The following is a 17,042-nucleotide window of genomic DNA, read 5'->3' on the forward strand; positions in this document are numbered from 1 at the left end:
TTATTTACTTCTTCCTAATATCCCTGCAAGGAAAAACATGACATTTTTTACATAAACACATATTTACATAGACACATCATAAAGGAGTTACATGTCTTACCTGAATAAAGAGGTATAAGGGCAGATGGCAGCTGGCACATGGCAACATCACCACAGACACCTATTTAAGAGAGACGGGGCGACATACAGGGTTCAGTGGGTGAGTGAACAAGAGCCGGCAAACAACCAGACTGTCAACACACGGAGCGGAGATAGGATCAGGACGAGCAGGAGGCTGACTGCTGACCCCGCTCACTGGGAGCTGTGATGCAGCGCAACATCTGACAGACAACCCCATTTCACCTCTGACCCGGCACAAATCGGGAGTCAGCGGGTATGGGCAGCGTGCGCCACCACACACTCTTCTTTTGCTTTGCCGTGTTTCATCTTCTGTGTTTCCTCCATATGGCATCACCTCTGCATCCTCTCCCCTCCTCCCCCCCCTCTCTCCCCCCTCCCCTTGCTGGCCCTCCACCCTCCCCACTTATTTCCACCTCCCTTACACCCTCCACGGCCCTCGCTCTTCCCTCCTAACAGGCAGGGCTGCTGTGGATGACACGTATCCAGCTGAGAGCAGCCATGCAGGGTCGATGGACCGCCGAACACTGAGAGGAGAGATAGCCGCACAACTCAGCCCTGTGTGTGTCTGTGTGTCTGTGTGTTTTCTTTCCTCCGTGTGTGTGTGTTCAAGTGTGTTTGTGTATGCTTGTTTATCTGTCTGTTGTGCACCCCAGCTGCATCAGTGACTCTCGCAGCATGGGGAGACACTGTATGAGTGTGTGTGTGTGTGTGTGTGCTCTTTTTTTCCGTTTCATTGTAGCAAAAGAGCGATGGGAGGTGGGCTGTCAGACGCTTTGTTATTACAGAACAACAGACTCCTTATTAGACATGCACACTGTCACAGGTTTATCAGTTAATTCAACCAATTGCTTTGAGTGTTTCTCCCCTTTATCATCTCTTTCTTCTTCTGTCGCTCCCTCGCTATCCTGGAGAGTAGGGCCAAAATAAAAAAGTGCAACTAATTCATTCATTCTGACCCTCACAAACAATTGTGTTTGTGTGTGTGTGTGTGTGTGTGTGACATGGTGTCCCAGACTTCTAACACTCCTATGGGTGCAATGGGTCGTGACCATTAATTATTTACAGAGTGCGTTTTAGGCAAGAAAGACTGATGATCCATAAGTAGGACAGAAAGATAAAAAACAGAAAGGCCGAACAACTTAAAAGACTTGTTTTTAAAGGCTAGTTCCAGCCATACTTGAGGCCAAATTAACATTTGAGCCTTTTATTGGTGAAAAAAGCACTTTTACTGGATAGTTCCTGGAGTGTCGCAGTTGCCCCATGAGATAACATTGTAGCTACTGTCATGGTGGCGGAGCCAATGTCCTGGACTGATTCTAAAAGTTCTTGAAAGTACCATTCATTTACACAGCCCCATTTATACACATCGTGCCCAGGTTGAAAAATACCTGAATTCCCCTTTAAGGCAAACACACAGTGTTATAAAAAGTACCTCTAATAGGTTCTGTCTATTCATTGATGACAGAAATAAAATTAATGGGTTTTTTAATTTGATGGAATAATGTCTGGCTAAACCTGCACCCAATCGAGTGAAAGCGTTTAATGAGATAAATTCCACTTACTGGCTTCCAGACAGGAGTGTATGCAGGCAGCTACCTCAGGACAAATGGGTGTATCTGTGTGAGGTGACAAAGACTAACTTGGATTAAAACTCTGTTTATCACCTATTACCAATCAAAATCAATAATCAGCTTCTGAGATGTCAGTGCACTATTGATGCTCCATTCCCACAGTCCCACAGACAACAGGCTGTTCCTGTATTGATGAATCAGTCCATTTCATGACTTGCATTCGGGTTCAAAGGTTAAAGGCTGCACGTTAGAAACATGGAGAATTGATTCCGTGAACCTTAAAGACGGCTGAAATCGAAAAGATCAAACGACACAACCATTGATCTTTGCTCAGCAGAACTATAGCTCCGCAGCAGAGTCCACATGCTGTTGCAGAGCAGATAAAGAAGAACATTGTTGATTAAAATTGGATCAACCTATGCAAGAGACAGACTTTACTGTGCTCTCATGTACAGTGGGTACTCCAAAGGCATTCTCCACTAAAAGAGCTTTTAACCTTTGAGCACCGCGGTGGGAGTGAGGTCTATTTTACAAAGTAGATTTTACTACAGTGAGACCTCCAAGACTGATCCTGAGCACGAGGACCATCAAATAGAAAATAATTGCATCAGTAATGTTGATTAAATTTCAAATTCCTTGTTTACTTAAGTCATATATCAAACCAGAATCCCAATTATCGTTGGTTCCAACATCTTAATATGCAAATTATCTGCTTTTCTCAGTTTTATAATTGAATATGTTTGGGGTGTAGGACTGTTCGCTCAATCTGAAGGCATCATAAAAATATTCCTTATGTTTTTCTGACATTTTTCAGACCAAAACGGTAAATAATTGAGATTTTAATCTACAGTGTTATACAAATACGCTGTAGGTGTATCTGTCATGTCTTCGTATTGAATTTCATTGCTCAGTGTTGGGGGTCCCCCGCACGGTGTGATTAAAAAATGACCATTCAGCCCAAAAACAGACCGGTGTTGGGAAAATGTGTGAAAGCATTCATCAATCCACGTTTCATCACTGTGGAGGGCGGCGGGCCTGTCAGAAGGAGAATTACCCCTCCGTGGACGGCATCTATCAACTTAACTGTCATGTAATGACCCTGGGAGTCATCGTGGAGCATCAGTCAACCTTGCCACGGCACGAGTGCTGCTGCATCCTACTTAATTCATGTTCACACCCCGTCAGTCTGTCTTCGCTGCAGTCGATACAAGTTGTACAGAGCGCTACAATGGACAGGTGGAGAGTAATGGACAGTATTGACCACAGCATATGCCTCAGACAGTTAGAGGAATAAATATAATTGGTCTGGACGGAGACTTATCGGTTTGAATAATGTTGGCTGGTTTAAGTTGTGTCAGGCTCGGTGGTCACACATGGAAACCAATTACCGCAGTCACCCCTCACTAATTATTAGAATGTAAATGATGTGCTAACTTTTTTGATTTGCTCCCATCACTCCCATGGATTTGTCTTCATCATAATTGGGTGAGTGATTATCTCCACTGCAGGGCAAGTCGTATAAAGCATGTATTATCTGTATATGTCAAAAAGGATGAATGTGGTACGTAGGTGTTTCTCGACCATCCTCCCATCCATCCTCCCATCCATCCTCCCACCCTGGACAGGTCTCCAGCTCATCACAGGGCCGACATACAGAGACAAACAGTCATTCACATTCACACTTTAAGTGAAATCATACTCTCCAACTACCCTAACCCCAATCTGCATGTCGTTGCACTGTGGGAGGAAGCACAGTGCAACAAACAATAACACCCTCCAGAAAAACAATCAAACCAAACAAAAAAAGGCATAGACATGTGGGCTCCTTCCTTTTTTTAACCATAGGGTTGTCACTGCTAAATTAAAAGCTGAGCAAATCAATCAAATCAACACTCTAACAAAACGCATGTTTACTAAAATTCTTAGGTTTTATTTATGTGTTTTTGTTTTGCTAGAATCGAAAATGTTCAGGAAGTAAGGACATGTTTTTTTGCCTTCCTGAATCTGAGGGAGAACAGTCACAGGTTTGTATTAATAATAAGTCTAAACGCTGCAGCACACATGTAGTCAGGTGTGTCATTGTGTAATGCAATACAAACTATTTGGCCAACATTGTCAGACGACTTTTAAAATACATGGGAACTATGTGATTTTTTTGTTGTTGCTGTAAATATACTTTCTGTTTATGAGTAACACTTGTTTTTCCTCGTGATTAGAAACACATGTGGTATGCAGCAATGATTTGTTTTTCTTTTAAATGTGAACGTCAACTGCCGGAAGGATTTATTTGTGTTGGATATTATTGTCTGTTCTGTAATCCCTCGGGTGTTGGGCCATTTTGGTGAAAATAAACAACTCCATTCATAAAGTCATGCAACGATCGTTTAGTGTTCCAATCACAATGGATCAAACGCGTGACACAATGGAATTTGGACATTGCTGGAATAAGGAGGGAAGCTGCTATTCTATTGGTACTTCTCTGTTTTAGTGACGGGGCTTGAGCCTGAAGCAATGGGTCAAAATATATATCAAATGAGGATGTGATTGAAAACACTAACCCTCCCATTGTTTGGTATATATTACAAGTGAATAACACACACAAAAAAAAGGAATTTGTATTTACGTTCTGGCTTTCTGGGAGTGGCAACTTTCCTACACCCTGTAACTTTCAAGTATATCACTTTGAATTGATACTAGTCACTGAATTACCATTAAACCACCTATCTCTCTCTCTCTCTCTCTCTCTCTCTCTCTCTCTCTCTCTCTCTCTCTCACACACACACACACACACTGCTTCCCTCCTCAAGCTCATCATTTATTGAAGAGTCTGATCTTTCTCTGAGACACACCATCACAGCTGTACATCCCACTGCCCTTTCACTGCCTCCTCCCCTGAGTGTACGTATGTGTGTGTGTGTCAATGTCCGTGCATGTAGGGAAAGGAAGGGTGTCGGTGAACAGACAGTGGAATTCTAACGCTGTATGTGTAAGTGCATGGAGTGTATGTGTTTGTGTGTGTGTGTATGCAGCTCAATGTGTGTTGTGACCGTTGTTGCTGATGAGATGTGAGCTGTGGGAAAGCAGCAGCGACTTCCCGACACTTCCCTGTTTCTTCAACGGAGCAAAAACAGTGCGAGAAACATGTGGAGTGGAGCGACAGTAGTTTTACGCAATTTTGAAAAGCAGAGAATTTAATTTGAGTCATCTACTTAAGGATACCTCCACACCACCACAACCACAAACACCTGTTGCTGTAAATTAAAAAGACCTTTGAAATAAATATTGTATTTCATTCATTCATTCATTCAATCATTTGTGACTTCAGAGGATGCATTGATAGAGAATCCTCATTTGCCACATTCTTAACGTATAACCCATAATTAAAGTATAAGACATGGCTGTATCAATTAAAACAAGGTAAGAATAAAAATGAAAAATGTTACAAAGTAAGTGTTAGAATTGGCAATGACACAAACAATACAATTATCAATGAAACCCTGGCATTACCTCAGCTGAGGTCAGTCTAAAGCATTTTACAAGTATGCAGGGCATAATCCTAGAAAGCAGATCTGGCTCCCTCAGTATAAGGTTTTGGCAGATGCAGGGTGAGCCATGTTTATGAATGAGTGCAATGAAAAGCTTTATGAATAAACCTCCTCACTGGCCAGTTCTTTCGGGTACAGCAGGCAATGGTTATATGGCTCATAATGATCTCCAGCGACTTATATTAATACAGAGTAATAAACTGCATCTATAAGGATTGAAGGTGCAGGCCGTGGCCCCCCCGGCCATAAATAACATCCCTGATTAGAGTTGGGCTGATGGACGATGGCCCCGTCCATCGGCTGACAGACATGACACGATGTGAGCCCTGCATCCTGATTGCTCCCCCACTGAGAGCTGGGCACACACACGCACGCACGCACGCACGCACGCACGCACGCACGCACGCACGCACGCACGCACGCACGCACGCACGCACGCACGCACGCACGCACGCACGCACGCACGCACGCACGCACACACACGCACGCTTTATTTCCAGTGTCTGATGAGTCTTGTGCTGAGTAATCTTTTCCCGCCCCAGTTCCAATCTGAGTCTTTTAATATTGATTATTTGCCAGTAATGAGTCTGATCCCGTATTTCATTTACCTAACCTCAATGTTGATGAACAGTCTGTGTATGTGACACATTGAAATAACACATCTGCAGAGTAGTTCATCTCACACACCTTTTTTTGAATACTTGTTTTTGTAATGATTTAAAAGAGAGTTCAAGATGTCTCACTCTGTTGTATTTGTTGGAGCTGCAGAAGCGTTCAGTTCTGTTGTAATACAGTTGTGTTGCAGAGTGGTGGTTCTGCTCTCACCAACTATCTTTGTCATGTACTGCCAGTGGTGTGCGCAGCGCTCACAAACTGATGACATGTTTAAGCTCGGCCTGCCTTCACAGCTGCTACAATAAACCATCAGCAGGTCTTTATTAAGCACCAACTAAAAATTTTTTTTTTTGCTTCAGATTGTAGTAAACCTAATAAACTACCTCAGGAATAAAGGATAGTGTCATCTGCGTTTAGTTAAAATTTTAGGAATAATGCCAGATTGAAAATATTAATATGTGTTTAGAAATGAACTGTGCTGAAAATTTAAAAAAAGTTCCGACGTGTGATTGATTGAATTGATATTGCATAAAGTGTTACTTACCATCCTATTGGAGACTTTGGCTGTAGTAAGGGAGGATGACAAAATGACATATCTATCAGTTGCCTTATGGTGGTTGACAACATACGCAGACAGGTAGGCACTGGCAGGTAATGATAATGCTTCTTATTCAAAGTTTTTTAATCGAAAAAATGTACAAGTAGCTTTGGTGAACCATCTTACAGAGACAAATGAACACTTTTACAGACGTGAAAAGTTTCTACACTAATATTAGAAGGACTATATAAACCTACTACATTGTATTTTGTGGAGATTTGTTTTTAATGACTTGATAATTGAGTTGTTGATTCTGAATAGGCTGAAAAAGGCTGAAAAAGGAAAATGCATTATTTAATGTGATGATTATACAATTTAATCTTTTGTATTTATTACAAATTGTTGTTTACAAATGAAATGAATTCAGCACCATGGACAACCACATTAAGAAGCTTGTATATGATTATATTCAATCATATAAAATGGATGATTATTGTAAAATACGCCACAGAAGCAAATAAATTGTCCAAAGTAAAAGGCAAAATAAGTGCTTTTGTATTTTATGCCTTATCTCAGTCACGGTTGTGCTGATAGACGTTTTACTATTTGTAGGTTTACTCAAACAAAGTCTTCTAAGTAAATAAATAATTATCATTAACTGTAATAAATGAATTATGAAGTAATTATGTAATCTTTGTTTACAAAGGACTGTATATTTAGACTGCAGACAGCACTGCACATCACTACCAGGATCCCTGAGTTCAAAGAAACATGTTGCTTCAATTTGAATGCAGCATTTTTAAGCATGGATGTGCACGATTAGTCAGCAAAATGATTATTGTTTCTATCTTGCTAGGCAGCAGCAGAAATGTTGATTTGTTAAACCAATTATTAATCTTTCAATAACGTACAACGTTGTTTAACTGATGAAACTAAAGTGTTCTCAGCCACATGCCAGTTGACGGGGGCTGCAGCCCGAGCCAACGGCAGCTCCCGTCTCCCTGCGCTAATGCCCGAGTGTTGTAAAGTCGCGGGGTGGAAAGTGAGACAGATGTCATCTTGTAAAACCAGCGTGGTTTGGCAGTATTGTACAACCACATTCAGCACAAGCATGTGGATCTGAACCTGCAAGGAACCAAGGCTACTAGTGCTACTATTAGCCACACTTGGCAAACCACCTCTTTTACTTAAGTGTTTCAGATTAATTACCTGGACTGTGGCCGCCCAGGGAATGCAAGTATTTTGTGCCATTTCTTCACTTAGCCCCTCTCTCTCTCTCTCTCTCTCTCTCTCTCTCTCTCTCTCTCTCTCTCTCTCTCTCTCTCTCTCTCTCTCTTCTCCCTTTCTAACAACAAACACTGACCTGTCTGTCATCTCGGACTGGTCATCAGGAGCGCCAGGAGAATTCCTGGTGCATCAGCGGGCCAGTGAGCCGTCACAAAAATCAATAAAGTTTATACCTCACCTGTCTGTCTCCCGGTTATTAGTCGTTGTTATCAGAAAGTAGTCCGTAAGCACGACAACATGTACTTCAAACACCACTCCATACACTGTCAGATGTACCAAAGTATGACTTAAGTCAGGTGCATCTGTTATGAAACTAGTTTTTATGAATGTACTTGGACTAAACCTCCAGTAGTATATCAATGACGACCAAACTGTGCATCACAGTACATGAAAGTAAGAAATATACAAAAAATCCCTTTCTAACAAATTCAGGCGCTCCAAACACCATTTCCCATTATTCTGCCATTAATGACATTATTTCATCTGATACAATATTTTTTAGCACACCATTAATTGTCTCACATGAGGTATATATATATATATATATATATATGCTCTGTCTATATATCACTAAAGCTTTGATGGAGAGGTCCACGCTCTACAAACACATCCCGGAATGGATTCAGATCCAAATGTGCAAACTGAAGCATTAACTGTGGCCACATTAAAAACAGAATCAAAACCCAAATAGAAGGAACGTTTTATGGGGCCTCTCCTCATACGACACTGCTCTGCTATTAAGTACCAGCCAGTCGCCCCCTGTAAGCATGAAAACTTTCTGTAAAAGGTTTGTGGGTTTTTTCTGTCATCGAGCACAGTGCCTGAGGTGGGCTGGAGTTGTTGGTTGAAACCAGTAGTGACAAAATGTCCACACAACTTCATGAAACCACTCCTCTCACAGCATAATCCACTTTTTTGGTATTTATCCAGACGCTCGGTTCTTCATATATGTCGTTAAACACGTTTTGAATCTCAAAGTCCTCCTGCGTAATCCTGTTTTATGAGCAGGCGTGTTGGCACGTGTTTGAGCGCCTTGCAGGAAATATAGAAGGAAACCATTTCTTTCTTTTTATCCTTGGGAAATATTTCAGTATTAGATTTGACTGCAACTGACATGAATTCAAACGGACCATACCTGCCACTCTGCTACAGCAACAACATACTTTCACACTGATTTGGGGCACAACATGACTTCAGTGTTTTCTGTCCAGAGCGCTTTCTTGCACTAAAACATGTGACCTTTACGTAGACATGTATGTATTTACACAATTATTTTAATTGCCTTACCATGTTTTTGCTTCCTTTCATGTATTTAAGTCTGCGCCTGAGATTTCAGTCATGTTATGTCAAATCAATGAAACATTGACCCATCAGGAAAACCATCAAACCATATTCTACATCCGACACAACATGCACACATATATCCACACGTAACTCCTTTGCCAATTCACAAGTCTATTAAAACTGATTGGTGCTGTGTGGGAGCTACAAGGCCTTTTGTACACTGACTAACATGCGCACACACACACACACAAGCTCGTGTAAGCACATTTACCAGCATGAAAATGCTGAGACTCAAGGCCACTTGCGGACCATTGTCCCCCGACTCGCTCATAGATGCACATGCTCCAAACACACATGCACACTCACAAACGCAAACATGTCTATGGAGGCTTGTATGCATGTCTTTGAGGTTTAACAAGGCCACCAAATGCCCTCCCACACTTTCAACTCCCTCCTGCACTGCATTTGACCTTCCGGTCCACACGAACACACACACACACACACACACACACACACACACACACACACACACACACACACACACACACTGAAGGATGTACATACATACTGTTAGCGTGAATTCACACAAATGAATTGACCCATAATGTCGGACACACAATCACACAATCAAATATGTTGCATTGTTTCTGTAAAATTCGGAGGCAAAACGTGTGGAAGGATTTCAAAATTATGAAATATAATAAACATTAAAATCAGACATTATTCTGTTAAGAGCAAATAAACTTTATTTTACACGCGGAATCACACACATATATTGATCCCACCCCTGAAGTTTTGCACGATTCAAAGTTTTCATTCCCAACGGCCACATAACAATTTTATATAAAGTGTATCATTCTTATACTTATTATTGTTGTTGTTATTGTTGCTATCTGTCATGGATTCACCAGATATGCAGCAGAACAGGCACATGCCCAGCCCTCCTCTGAGTAAATGTTTGTTCTCCTCTCTGTAGAACACTAAGAATAGTTTTCCTACTGTAGTGAGCCCATCTGCTGATGTTGATATTGCAATGTCAATATACCATTACAACCATGGGAAGGAAAATAACTGCGTGATTTTGTAAAATTTTGGAACATGTAATTCATGTACTGGTAATTTTCAGATTCAGGAGCCTACATCACTTTCTAATAAAAAAGGAGGGAAGCTATCTGACGCTTGTCTGCTGTGTGTCATTTTAACGTCTCTGCTATTAATTTAAGAAGAGAAGCTCTGATTTAAACCCAAACAAAGTTATTCAATAGCTAGGCAATAACTGATCAGTGTAGAAACCGGCAAGGTCTGTCTACACTCACTGTTGAGTGCGGGACACACCTGAGACAACACATGAGCCTGGAATCTTCTCTTTTCTTCTGAATTCAGATGCAGGGATTTGGAATCAGGGAGCAGCATGTGTGGGGCATCTGCAGAAACACTGTTGACTAAGTTCAAGTTCTGGCTATTGCATGTTCAACTCAACTGAGGAGAATCCGACTGACTGAGGTCTGTAACATCTGCTGTGGATGTGGACACTGTGCTCATCCTGGACCTTCAGCACAGCTCCATGCTCCTCTGATGACGACTGGCTGTTCTGGGGCGAACGCAGTTACTCCACTGATGTGACCACACATCCACCTGTATCCCTGTTTCCAGAGACGCACTATCCGCCCATCTCCCTCCCCCCCACCCAGGAAGCCTAAAGCCGCGGGACATGCCTCGGTGCGGTCTGTCTGAACCCAAATAACTTCTCCACGCTGCGTAAAATACGCAGAGACACTACTCTTTGTTTCACCTTGTGCACCTTCACCACCGTGCCTCTGCTGCAGAGAGAAAGCTGCTGTCAGCTCTGTTTTCTTTTGTTTTTCATCACAAGCCTGCGATCTGAGGATGCATCAGAATAAACAAGGTCCACGGGAGCCGCGCTCCTGCAGCACAACTGGGTGTTTAAATCCTGCGCAAAGTTCAAAGCAAATTGCTCAGCATCGCAGGATTGGCTGGCGCTCAGCTCGAACGGTGCCGGACTGACAATTTTCCACTGCACAATGTCGCCTAATAACCCGTAATGCGAGACTGCAACACGTCTACCCAAACAGTGAGGAGTGTGTTATATTCCACCTACCTTTGGCGACTCGGAGGCTTCGGAGGTTGCGCACAAATCTCAAACTGCATGAAGTTTGACTTAGTCTACTCCTGATCCCTCGGAGGAGTCGCACTGAGAGGGAGAGGATGGGCGCCCCTGCTCCCTGTGTGTGTGCGAGAGAGAGAGAGAGAGTGTGTGCGCGCGTGCATGTGTGTGTGTGTGTGTGTGTGTGTGTGAAAGAGAGGGGGAGATATATTGAGAGAGAGAGAGAGAGAGAGAGAGAGAGAGATGGAGAGAGAGAGGGAAACAACAGACGTGGAGAGCTGTAGCCCCTTGCCAAAGGATGCTTCAGTCTCCTAGCAACAACAATCGATCTGGCAAGGAGACATTTTTATTGGATAAAAAGAAAACTTAGCCATTCGCCCCCCCCCACTCCCCCCACCCCTTAGCACATGTTTACCACTCAGAATAACAACTCCAGCTTTATTGAGTGAAGAGAGAGAGAGAGAGAGAGAGAGGGAGTGAGAGAAAAGAGGGAGCGAGAGAGAGAGAGAGAGAGAGAGAGAGAGAGAGAGAGAGAGAGAGAGAGATGCTCCCAGATGACTGGTTCACATGTGTGTGTGAGAGGTGCAGGATAATGCACTGAATTCATCTTCATCTATCTGTCCTGACTCAAAACATATATGATGAAGTACAGAGAGTGTGTTTTATCATTTCATGGAGGCTCCATCAATGTTTCAACATATTATTAGACTCAGTGAGAAAAAAAGGGAAAAAAGACTGGGAGGAGGGCGCTGCACATGCTGCCCATTCCTCATCTCGCTCAGGCATATTTAGAAAGATGTGGCATCGGCTGCGTGGTTCAGCGATAGAGAGATAGCACATCCAGACCTCACAGCTTGGACTTGGAGGTTTACATGTGAATCCTTACATCGCTAATATGATGCATGATATATGGCAACCACACACACACACACACACACACACACACACACACACACACACACACACACACACACACACACACACACACACACGCGCACACGCACACACACACGCACACACGCACACTTGCACTGTTTTTCCACAAGTTATGGAGTCTGTCTCTCTCTCTCTCTCTCTCTCTCCCTGCGTCTTCCCTCGTCTTTCCGTCATGAGAGCAGAAACAGTGGCGCTCAGTGGGATGTGTGAAAACACACTCACACACACACACACACACACACACACATACATGTGCATCTGTACTTGTTTGTATGATTATGCACATGGAGTCATTAGAATGCAAGTATGCAAGTGTGCAGCTCCTATTGAACAGAAAATCCTCTTCACGCATGATTGAGTCACAGAGCGCTCTCTCTCTCTCTCTCTCTCTCTCTCTCACTCTCTCTCTCTCTCTCTCTCTCTCTCTCTCTACTCTACACAAATGCACACAAAAATGAACACTACACACACACACTCGCACACAAACACACACACATAGCGGCAGTCCAGAGGCCTGATTTCTGGATTGTAAAGTTAGTCAAGTGCATAAAGATACACTGTCTGAGGGCTTGCTCAAAGCAGTGTTCTTTCTGATTGCAGCCGCAGGCCACCGCATGTTGTGTTGCCTGCTTTATATGCAGATGTATGATGACGGCAAGGTGAAGTTCCTGACTAGCTCATATGTTTTCCACGTACGTACCCTGTGACACCATATGGCATAAGAAAACTGTCTCTGGGGATAAGCTTCGGATGGGTAGAGATTGATTAGTTGACTGAAGGACTGAGGATAAGAGCATCCACTTCACACCCCTGTGACACACATGCACGCACGGGCATGAGGTGATAAGTGAACAAACACACACACACACACACACTTGTGGCCAGTGTCAGTCACAGCTTTCCCGGCCTTCATCCGTCGTCCCTGCCGCTTGGGTTTTGGAGATGCTGGATGCTCTAATAAAGGCCTCATTGTCCGCATGGCATGCATATATGCAGAAAGCCCAGAAAGCCAGCTTTGTCCCATAAGGGTCCCTCAGCGAGAGAGCTTTGTGCTCGGCCTTTCCCCAAAAACCGAGACACAACATGGCCGAAAAGCAGAAAGAAAGACAGAAAGACAGAAAGAAAGAGGGTGAGAAATACATACCAGAGTGATAGATGGTAAATATGGACCAGTTGAACCATACTTTATGAAGTCATCTACAGGCATGAAGCTCTGTGTGTGTGTGTGTGTGTGTTTGAGCGTGAATGTGTGTGTACATTGCAGGAATGTAACATTTAGCCCGATGCTGAACTGCTCCAGCTCATGCAGCAGGAAGTAGGTCCGCTGGGATTATGTTTCCCTCTTCTTTGATTCCACACAGATTGTTTGTGTCCCAGCGCTAATAGAATTATCCATGCTTCATTTCCCATGGTCTTCTGTCCTGTCTTGGCCTCGTGATGGATGGAGCTTCGCACAGAGGAGTGAGTGTGCTCAGAAGTGTGTCCAGTGTTGGTCGGACAACGGCGCTACTTACGGCCACAAGCTCCCATTTGCTCTGGTCAGTGTGGTCACTTGTGATGTAGCCAAAGGGACAAAAGGCCTTCTAATAACGCGGAGCTTTGGCCCAATGTGAGAATAACAGTTTTAGGCTGTTTCTATTGGATGTGTGATTAAGATATAAGATGATTTGTTGAATTTGTCTTGAGACGAATTAAAGTATAAATATTTGTGGAGTGTGTGTGTGTAGACCAATGTTAGCACCACGCAAAACAACAGATTTCATCAACATACAAAGTCTCCAATTTGGTTTCACTGCAGTTCCAACAAGCAAAAAGACATGGTTAATTTTTTTAAAAAAGATATGGTTTGAAGGCTGACCTGTTCTTCAGATACATTTCAGTCAGGAGAAGATAATAGAGAAACAAATAAGAATAATACAACATTTATTGTGAACAGGAGGAATAGACTTTGGCACTTAAAGGTCCAGTGTGTAAGATTTAGGTGAAAGGGATCTATTGGCCCTTTAGATTTACATACTTAATATTTACATCAGTAGCGGGTCCAAACAGGACAAACTAAACATCTGTTGAGACTTTTATGACAACTGAAGGCTGCCACAGTTTCTCTGAGGTGAGGGGTATTCAGCTGCAACATGCAACTTCACCAGTAGATGTCACTACATTCTACACACTGATCCTTTAAACCCCAACAGGAAGTTGAACACAATTGAAGCAGTCCTATGAATCAGGTGGTTTGGACATGAAGGAGACTTCCCCCAGAGCCTTGACACTGGTAGTGATAAGGAATGGAGCAGGAAGTTGGGACGTCTCATGAAGGCTTCTGGTTGGATGGTTTGAAGGAAGATCACCTGGTATCCAGAGCTGAGGGGGGTCGCAGAACAATGAACTGACTGAGCTGAATGACAGGAGGGAGAGAGAACATTTCAAACTCTGACAGCTTACAGGTGATTGGCTCATTCCGGACGTGTCAGGTTGTGATTGGATGAGCAGAGAGAATGAGCTCGTGGATATAGCTAAGCTCCACACTTTTTCTTAGCTTCATTTCTGTGGTCACACTCTGGATGGGAGAGATAAAGACCAGCTAAACCAAGCTCTGAATTTTATTACGACAATGAGTATGTATCTACTCAATCAAATTTTTTTTAAACAAATTTACTGCTTATCGTATTTAGCTCCTATGAGTTTCCTACACAAAACAGCATCTATGTTACTGCAATAGAAACCATGTCATTAGTAACTCTAGATGTTTTTTCTCTGCAAAACTTTACTCAATGGTTAAATATTCATTATATAACTATAGACTGGACCGAGTGTGAGAACAGTAGAGATCATGATGGTTTACACTCAACAGAAGTCTGCCAGTGTGAGGCTGGTATTTGAAAACAATGGCTATATTTGGAAATTAAACTTTTGCCCTAAATGTGTCTTAAAAGCGTGTGTGTGTGTGTGTGTGTGTGTGTGTGTGTGTGTGTGTGTGTGTGTGTGTGTGTGTGTGTGTGTGTGTGTGTGTGTGTGTGTGTGTGTGTGTGTGTGTGTGAATATCATATGGCTGGTGATGTCGTTTTGGGCAGTTGATGTCTCCTAACGGGGGGTTGGTCTCTAATTATCTTAGTCACAGAGGCATGGCCAACAGACTGCAGGCCGCACACACTTCACAGGACACGCACTGACCTGTCTCATGTTCGTCTGCCCGCCAGTCCAATACACACACACACACACACACACACACACACACACACACACACACACACACACACACACACACACACACACACTATATCACAGAGCTGTGACTCACCTCACACACCTTCTGTCCGGAGTAGTTTACAGGCTGAACTTTTTTTGCAGCCGTGTAAGATCAGACATCTTTGATTTTGAATGAAACAGATCTCACAAAAACAGAAAATATTTCTAGTTGTGCAAAAATCTGATTGAAATGCCACTCAAGGGTTGACCATGGTTTCCGTGTTCTGTGTCCGCTGAGAGATGACACACTCGTTCTGGTCACGATCATTTCATACTAAAATGTGTGTCCATTATATTCCATTCCAGTAGATGGAATGTTTTTACCTGGAGCATGCACAGTCGACGCATATAGTCAATGCACTCAAATATTTGGCTGCTTGTGCACATCCACATAGGAGTCTGCAAGCGGACAAGGGTTGGATGACCACATTTACGCCATGATGACCAAAGAGGACCCCAGCGGACTGGGGGACGAGGAAATTATGACTTTGCCTTAACTGATTTTTTTCATTTCCTTTATTTTTCGATAAAGAAATTGTGGCACAAACATTCTGTACAAGATTAAAATATTTTTTTGGAGGAGCTAACTTGCCTTGTTTTTGTTTTCAGATTCCCTTGTGAGACGTTCCTCACTGTGTTACTGAAAATGACATTATTTTGGGAAAATCAGCAACATAAAAAGAAAATCAAAGTCAATATCATGTGATCAAACTACACTTCACACAGAAACCCTCAAGGGGGGTTTGCGTCTATAGAATATGTACAAGTACACATGTACACACACACTAACTGACTGTGTACAGTATCTGATTTGGCCTCTACTCTGAGCTTTCTCACCATGACCACAATTCATTAGTAATTGACCGCAGCAGCCTCACTCATTAAACATTAACAGGCTACTGGTGAATAATTGATTAATGATATGAGGCGATCTGCAGCAGCATTCTGACAATAAGAGTGCATGGATGAGAGGAAGGAGAAATGCAACGCAAAGCAGAGGCCCCGACACATGACACAGATATATGCACATGCAAGCACACACACACACACACACACACACACACACACACACACACACACACACACACACACACACACACACACACACACACACACACGCTCACTAACTCACTCACCTTGCTGATCCTAAAGATTTCTATATGTTAGTTTTTAGATCCGTTGTCAGTTCTCTGTCCGTCGGATGCTGCTGTATCTCGTTTTAGACAGAGCCATAACCCAATTTCTTAGAGCAAGCACTCCACAGCTCCTCTGTTCCTAAAGGACTCGTGGAATGTTTTGTGATTATTGCGGTCCAGAATATTGCTCTTCTATTTACTGCATTTTTTTTTTTTGTGTGTGTGACTGTATTATTTTTAAAATTGCAAGGTTGCGGCATAAAAGAAAAATACAAAAGAAGAAAAGGAGGAGAGGGTCAATACAAAACTAGTCTCCAAAATTTAAACCCGTCCTCCTTGCTCTAAAAAATATGAATGTTTTCTGATCTGCTGCAACAAGTTCTACAATATCCTTCCAAAATTATTGCAAAGATGAAAACCTCCTCGTTTTCAGATTCTGGTTTGTCCCAAGACTATGGAGGACACTGACTATGTGACATTAAATGCAAACAGAGTAAATATACTCAATCCTTTAAAAAATTTAGTGAAATTGGCTTTTAGTTGATTATATGAATTTTCTTTTATGATGAAGCAGCTGTGATGTTGGAGTTTGTAATGTAACATGGAAATCATAAATCACTCCTCCCAGAAATGAATCCT

General features: G+C 42.6%; 1 protein-coding gene across 2 annotated transcripts in view; it reads right to left on the reverse strand.

Annotated features, from left to right (window-relative positions):
• Positions 1 to 11,255, reverse strand: part of grm3 (glutamate receptor, metabotropic 3) — a 37,079-nt gene extending 25,824 nt beyond the window's left edge. The window contains exons 1-2 of one of the 2 annotated variants that reach the window (XM_034587166.1): positions 11,080 to 11,255; positions 101 to 160 (exon numbers count right to left, since the gene is read on the reverse strand). The gene's annotated coding sequence lies outside the window, so the exon portion shown is untranslated. The remainder of the gene's footprint in view (positions 1 to 100; positions 161 to 11,079) is intronic. The other variant, XM_034587167.1, reaches the window with a different exon arrangement.
• Positions 11,256 to 17,042: the final 5,787 nt, after the last annotated feature.

This window comes from Hippoglossus hippoglossus, chromosome 6 (genome assembly GCF_009819705.1).
Source record: "Hippoglossus hippoglossus isolate fHipHip1 chromosome 6, fHipHip1.pri, whole genome shotgun sequence".
In the NCBI taxonomy this organism is placed as follows: Eukaryota; Metazoa; Chordata; class Actinopteri; order Pleuronectiformes; family Pleuronectidae; genus Hippoglossus; species Hippoglossus hippoglossus.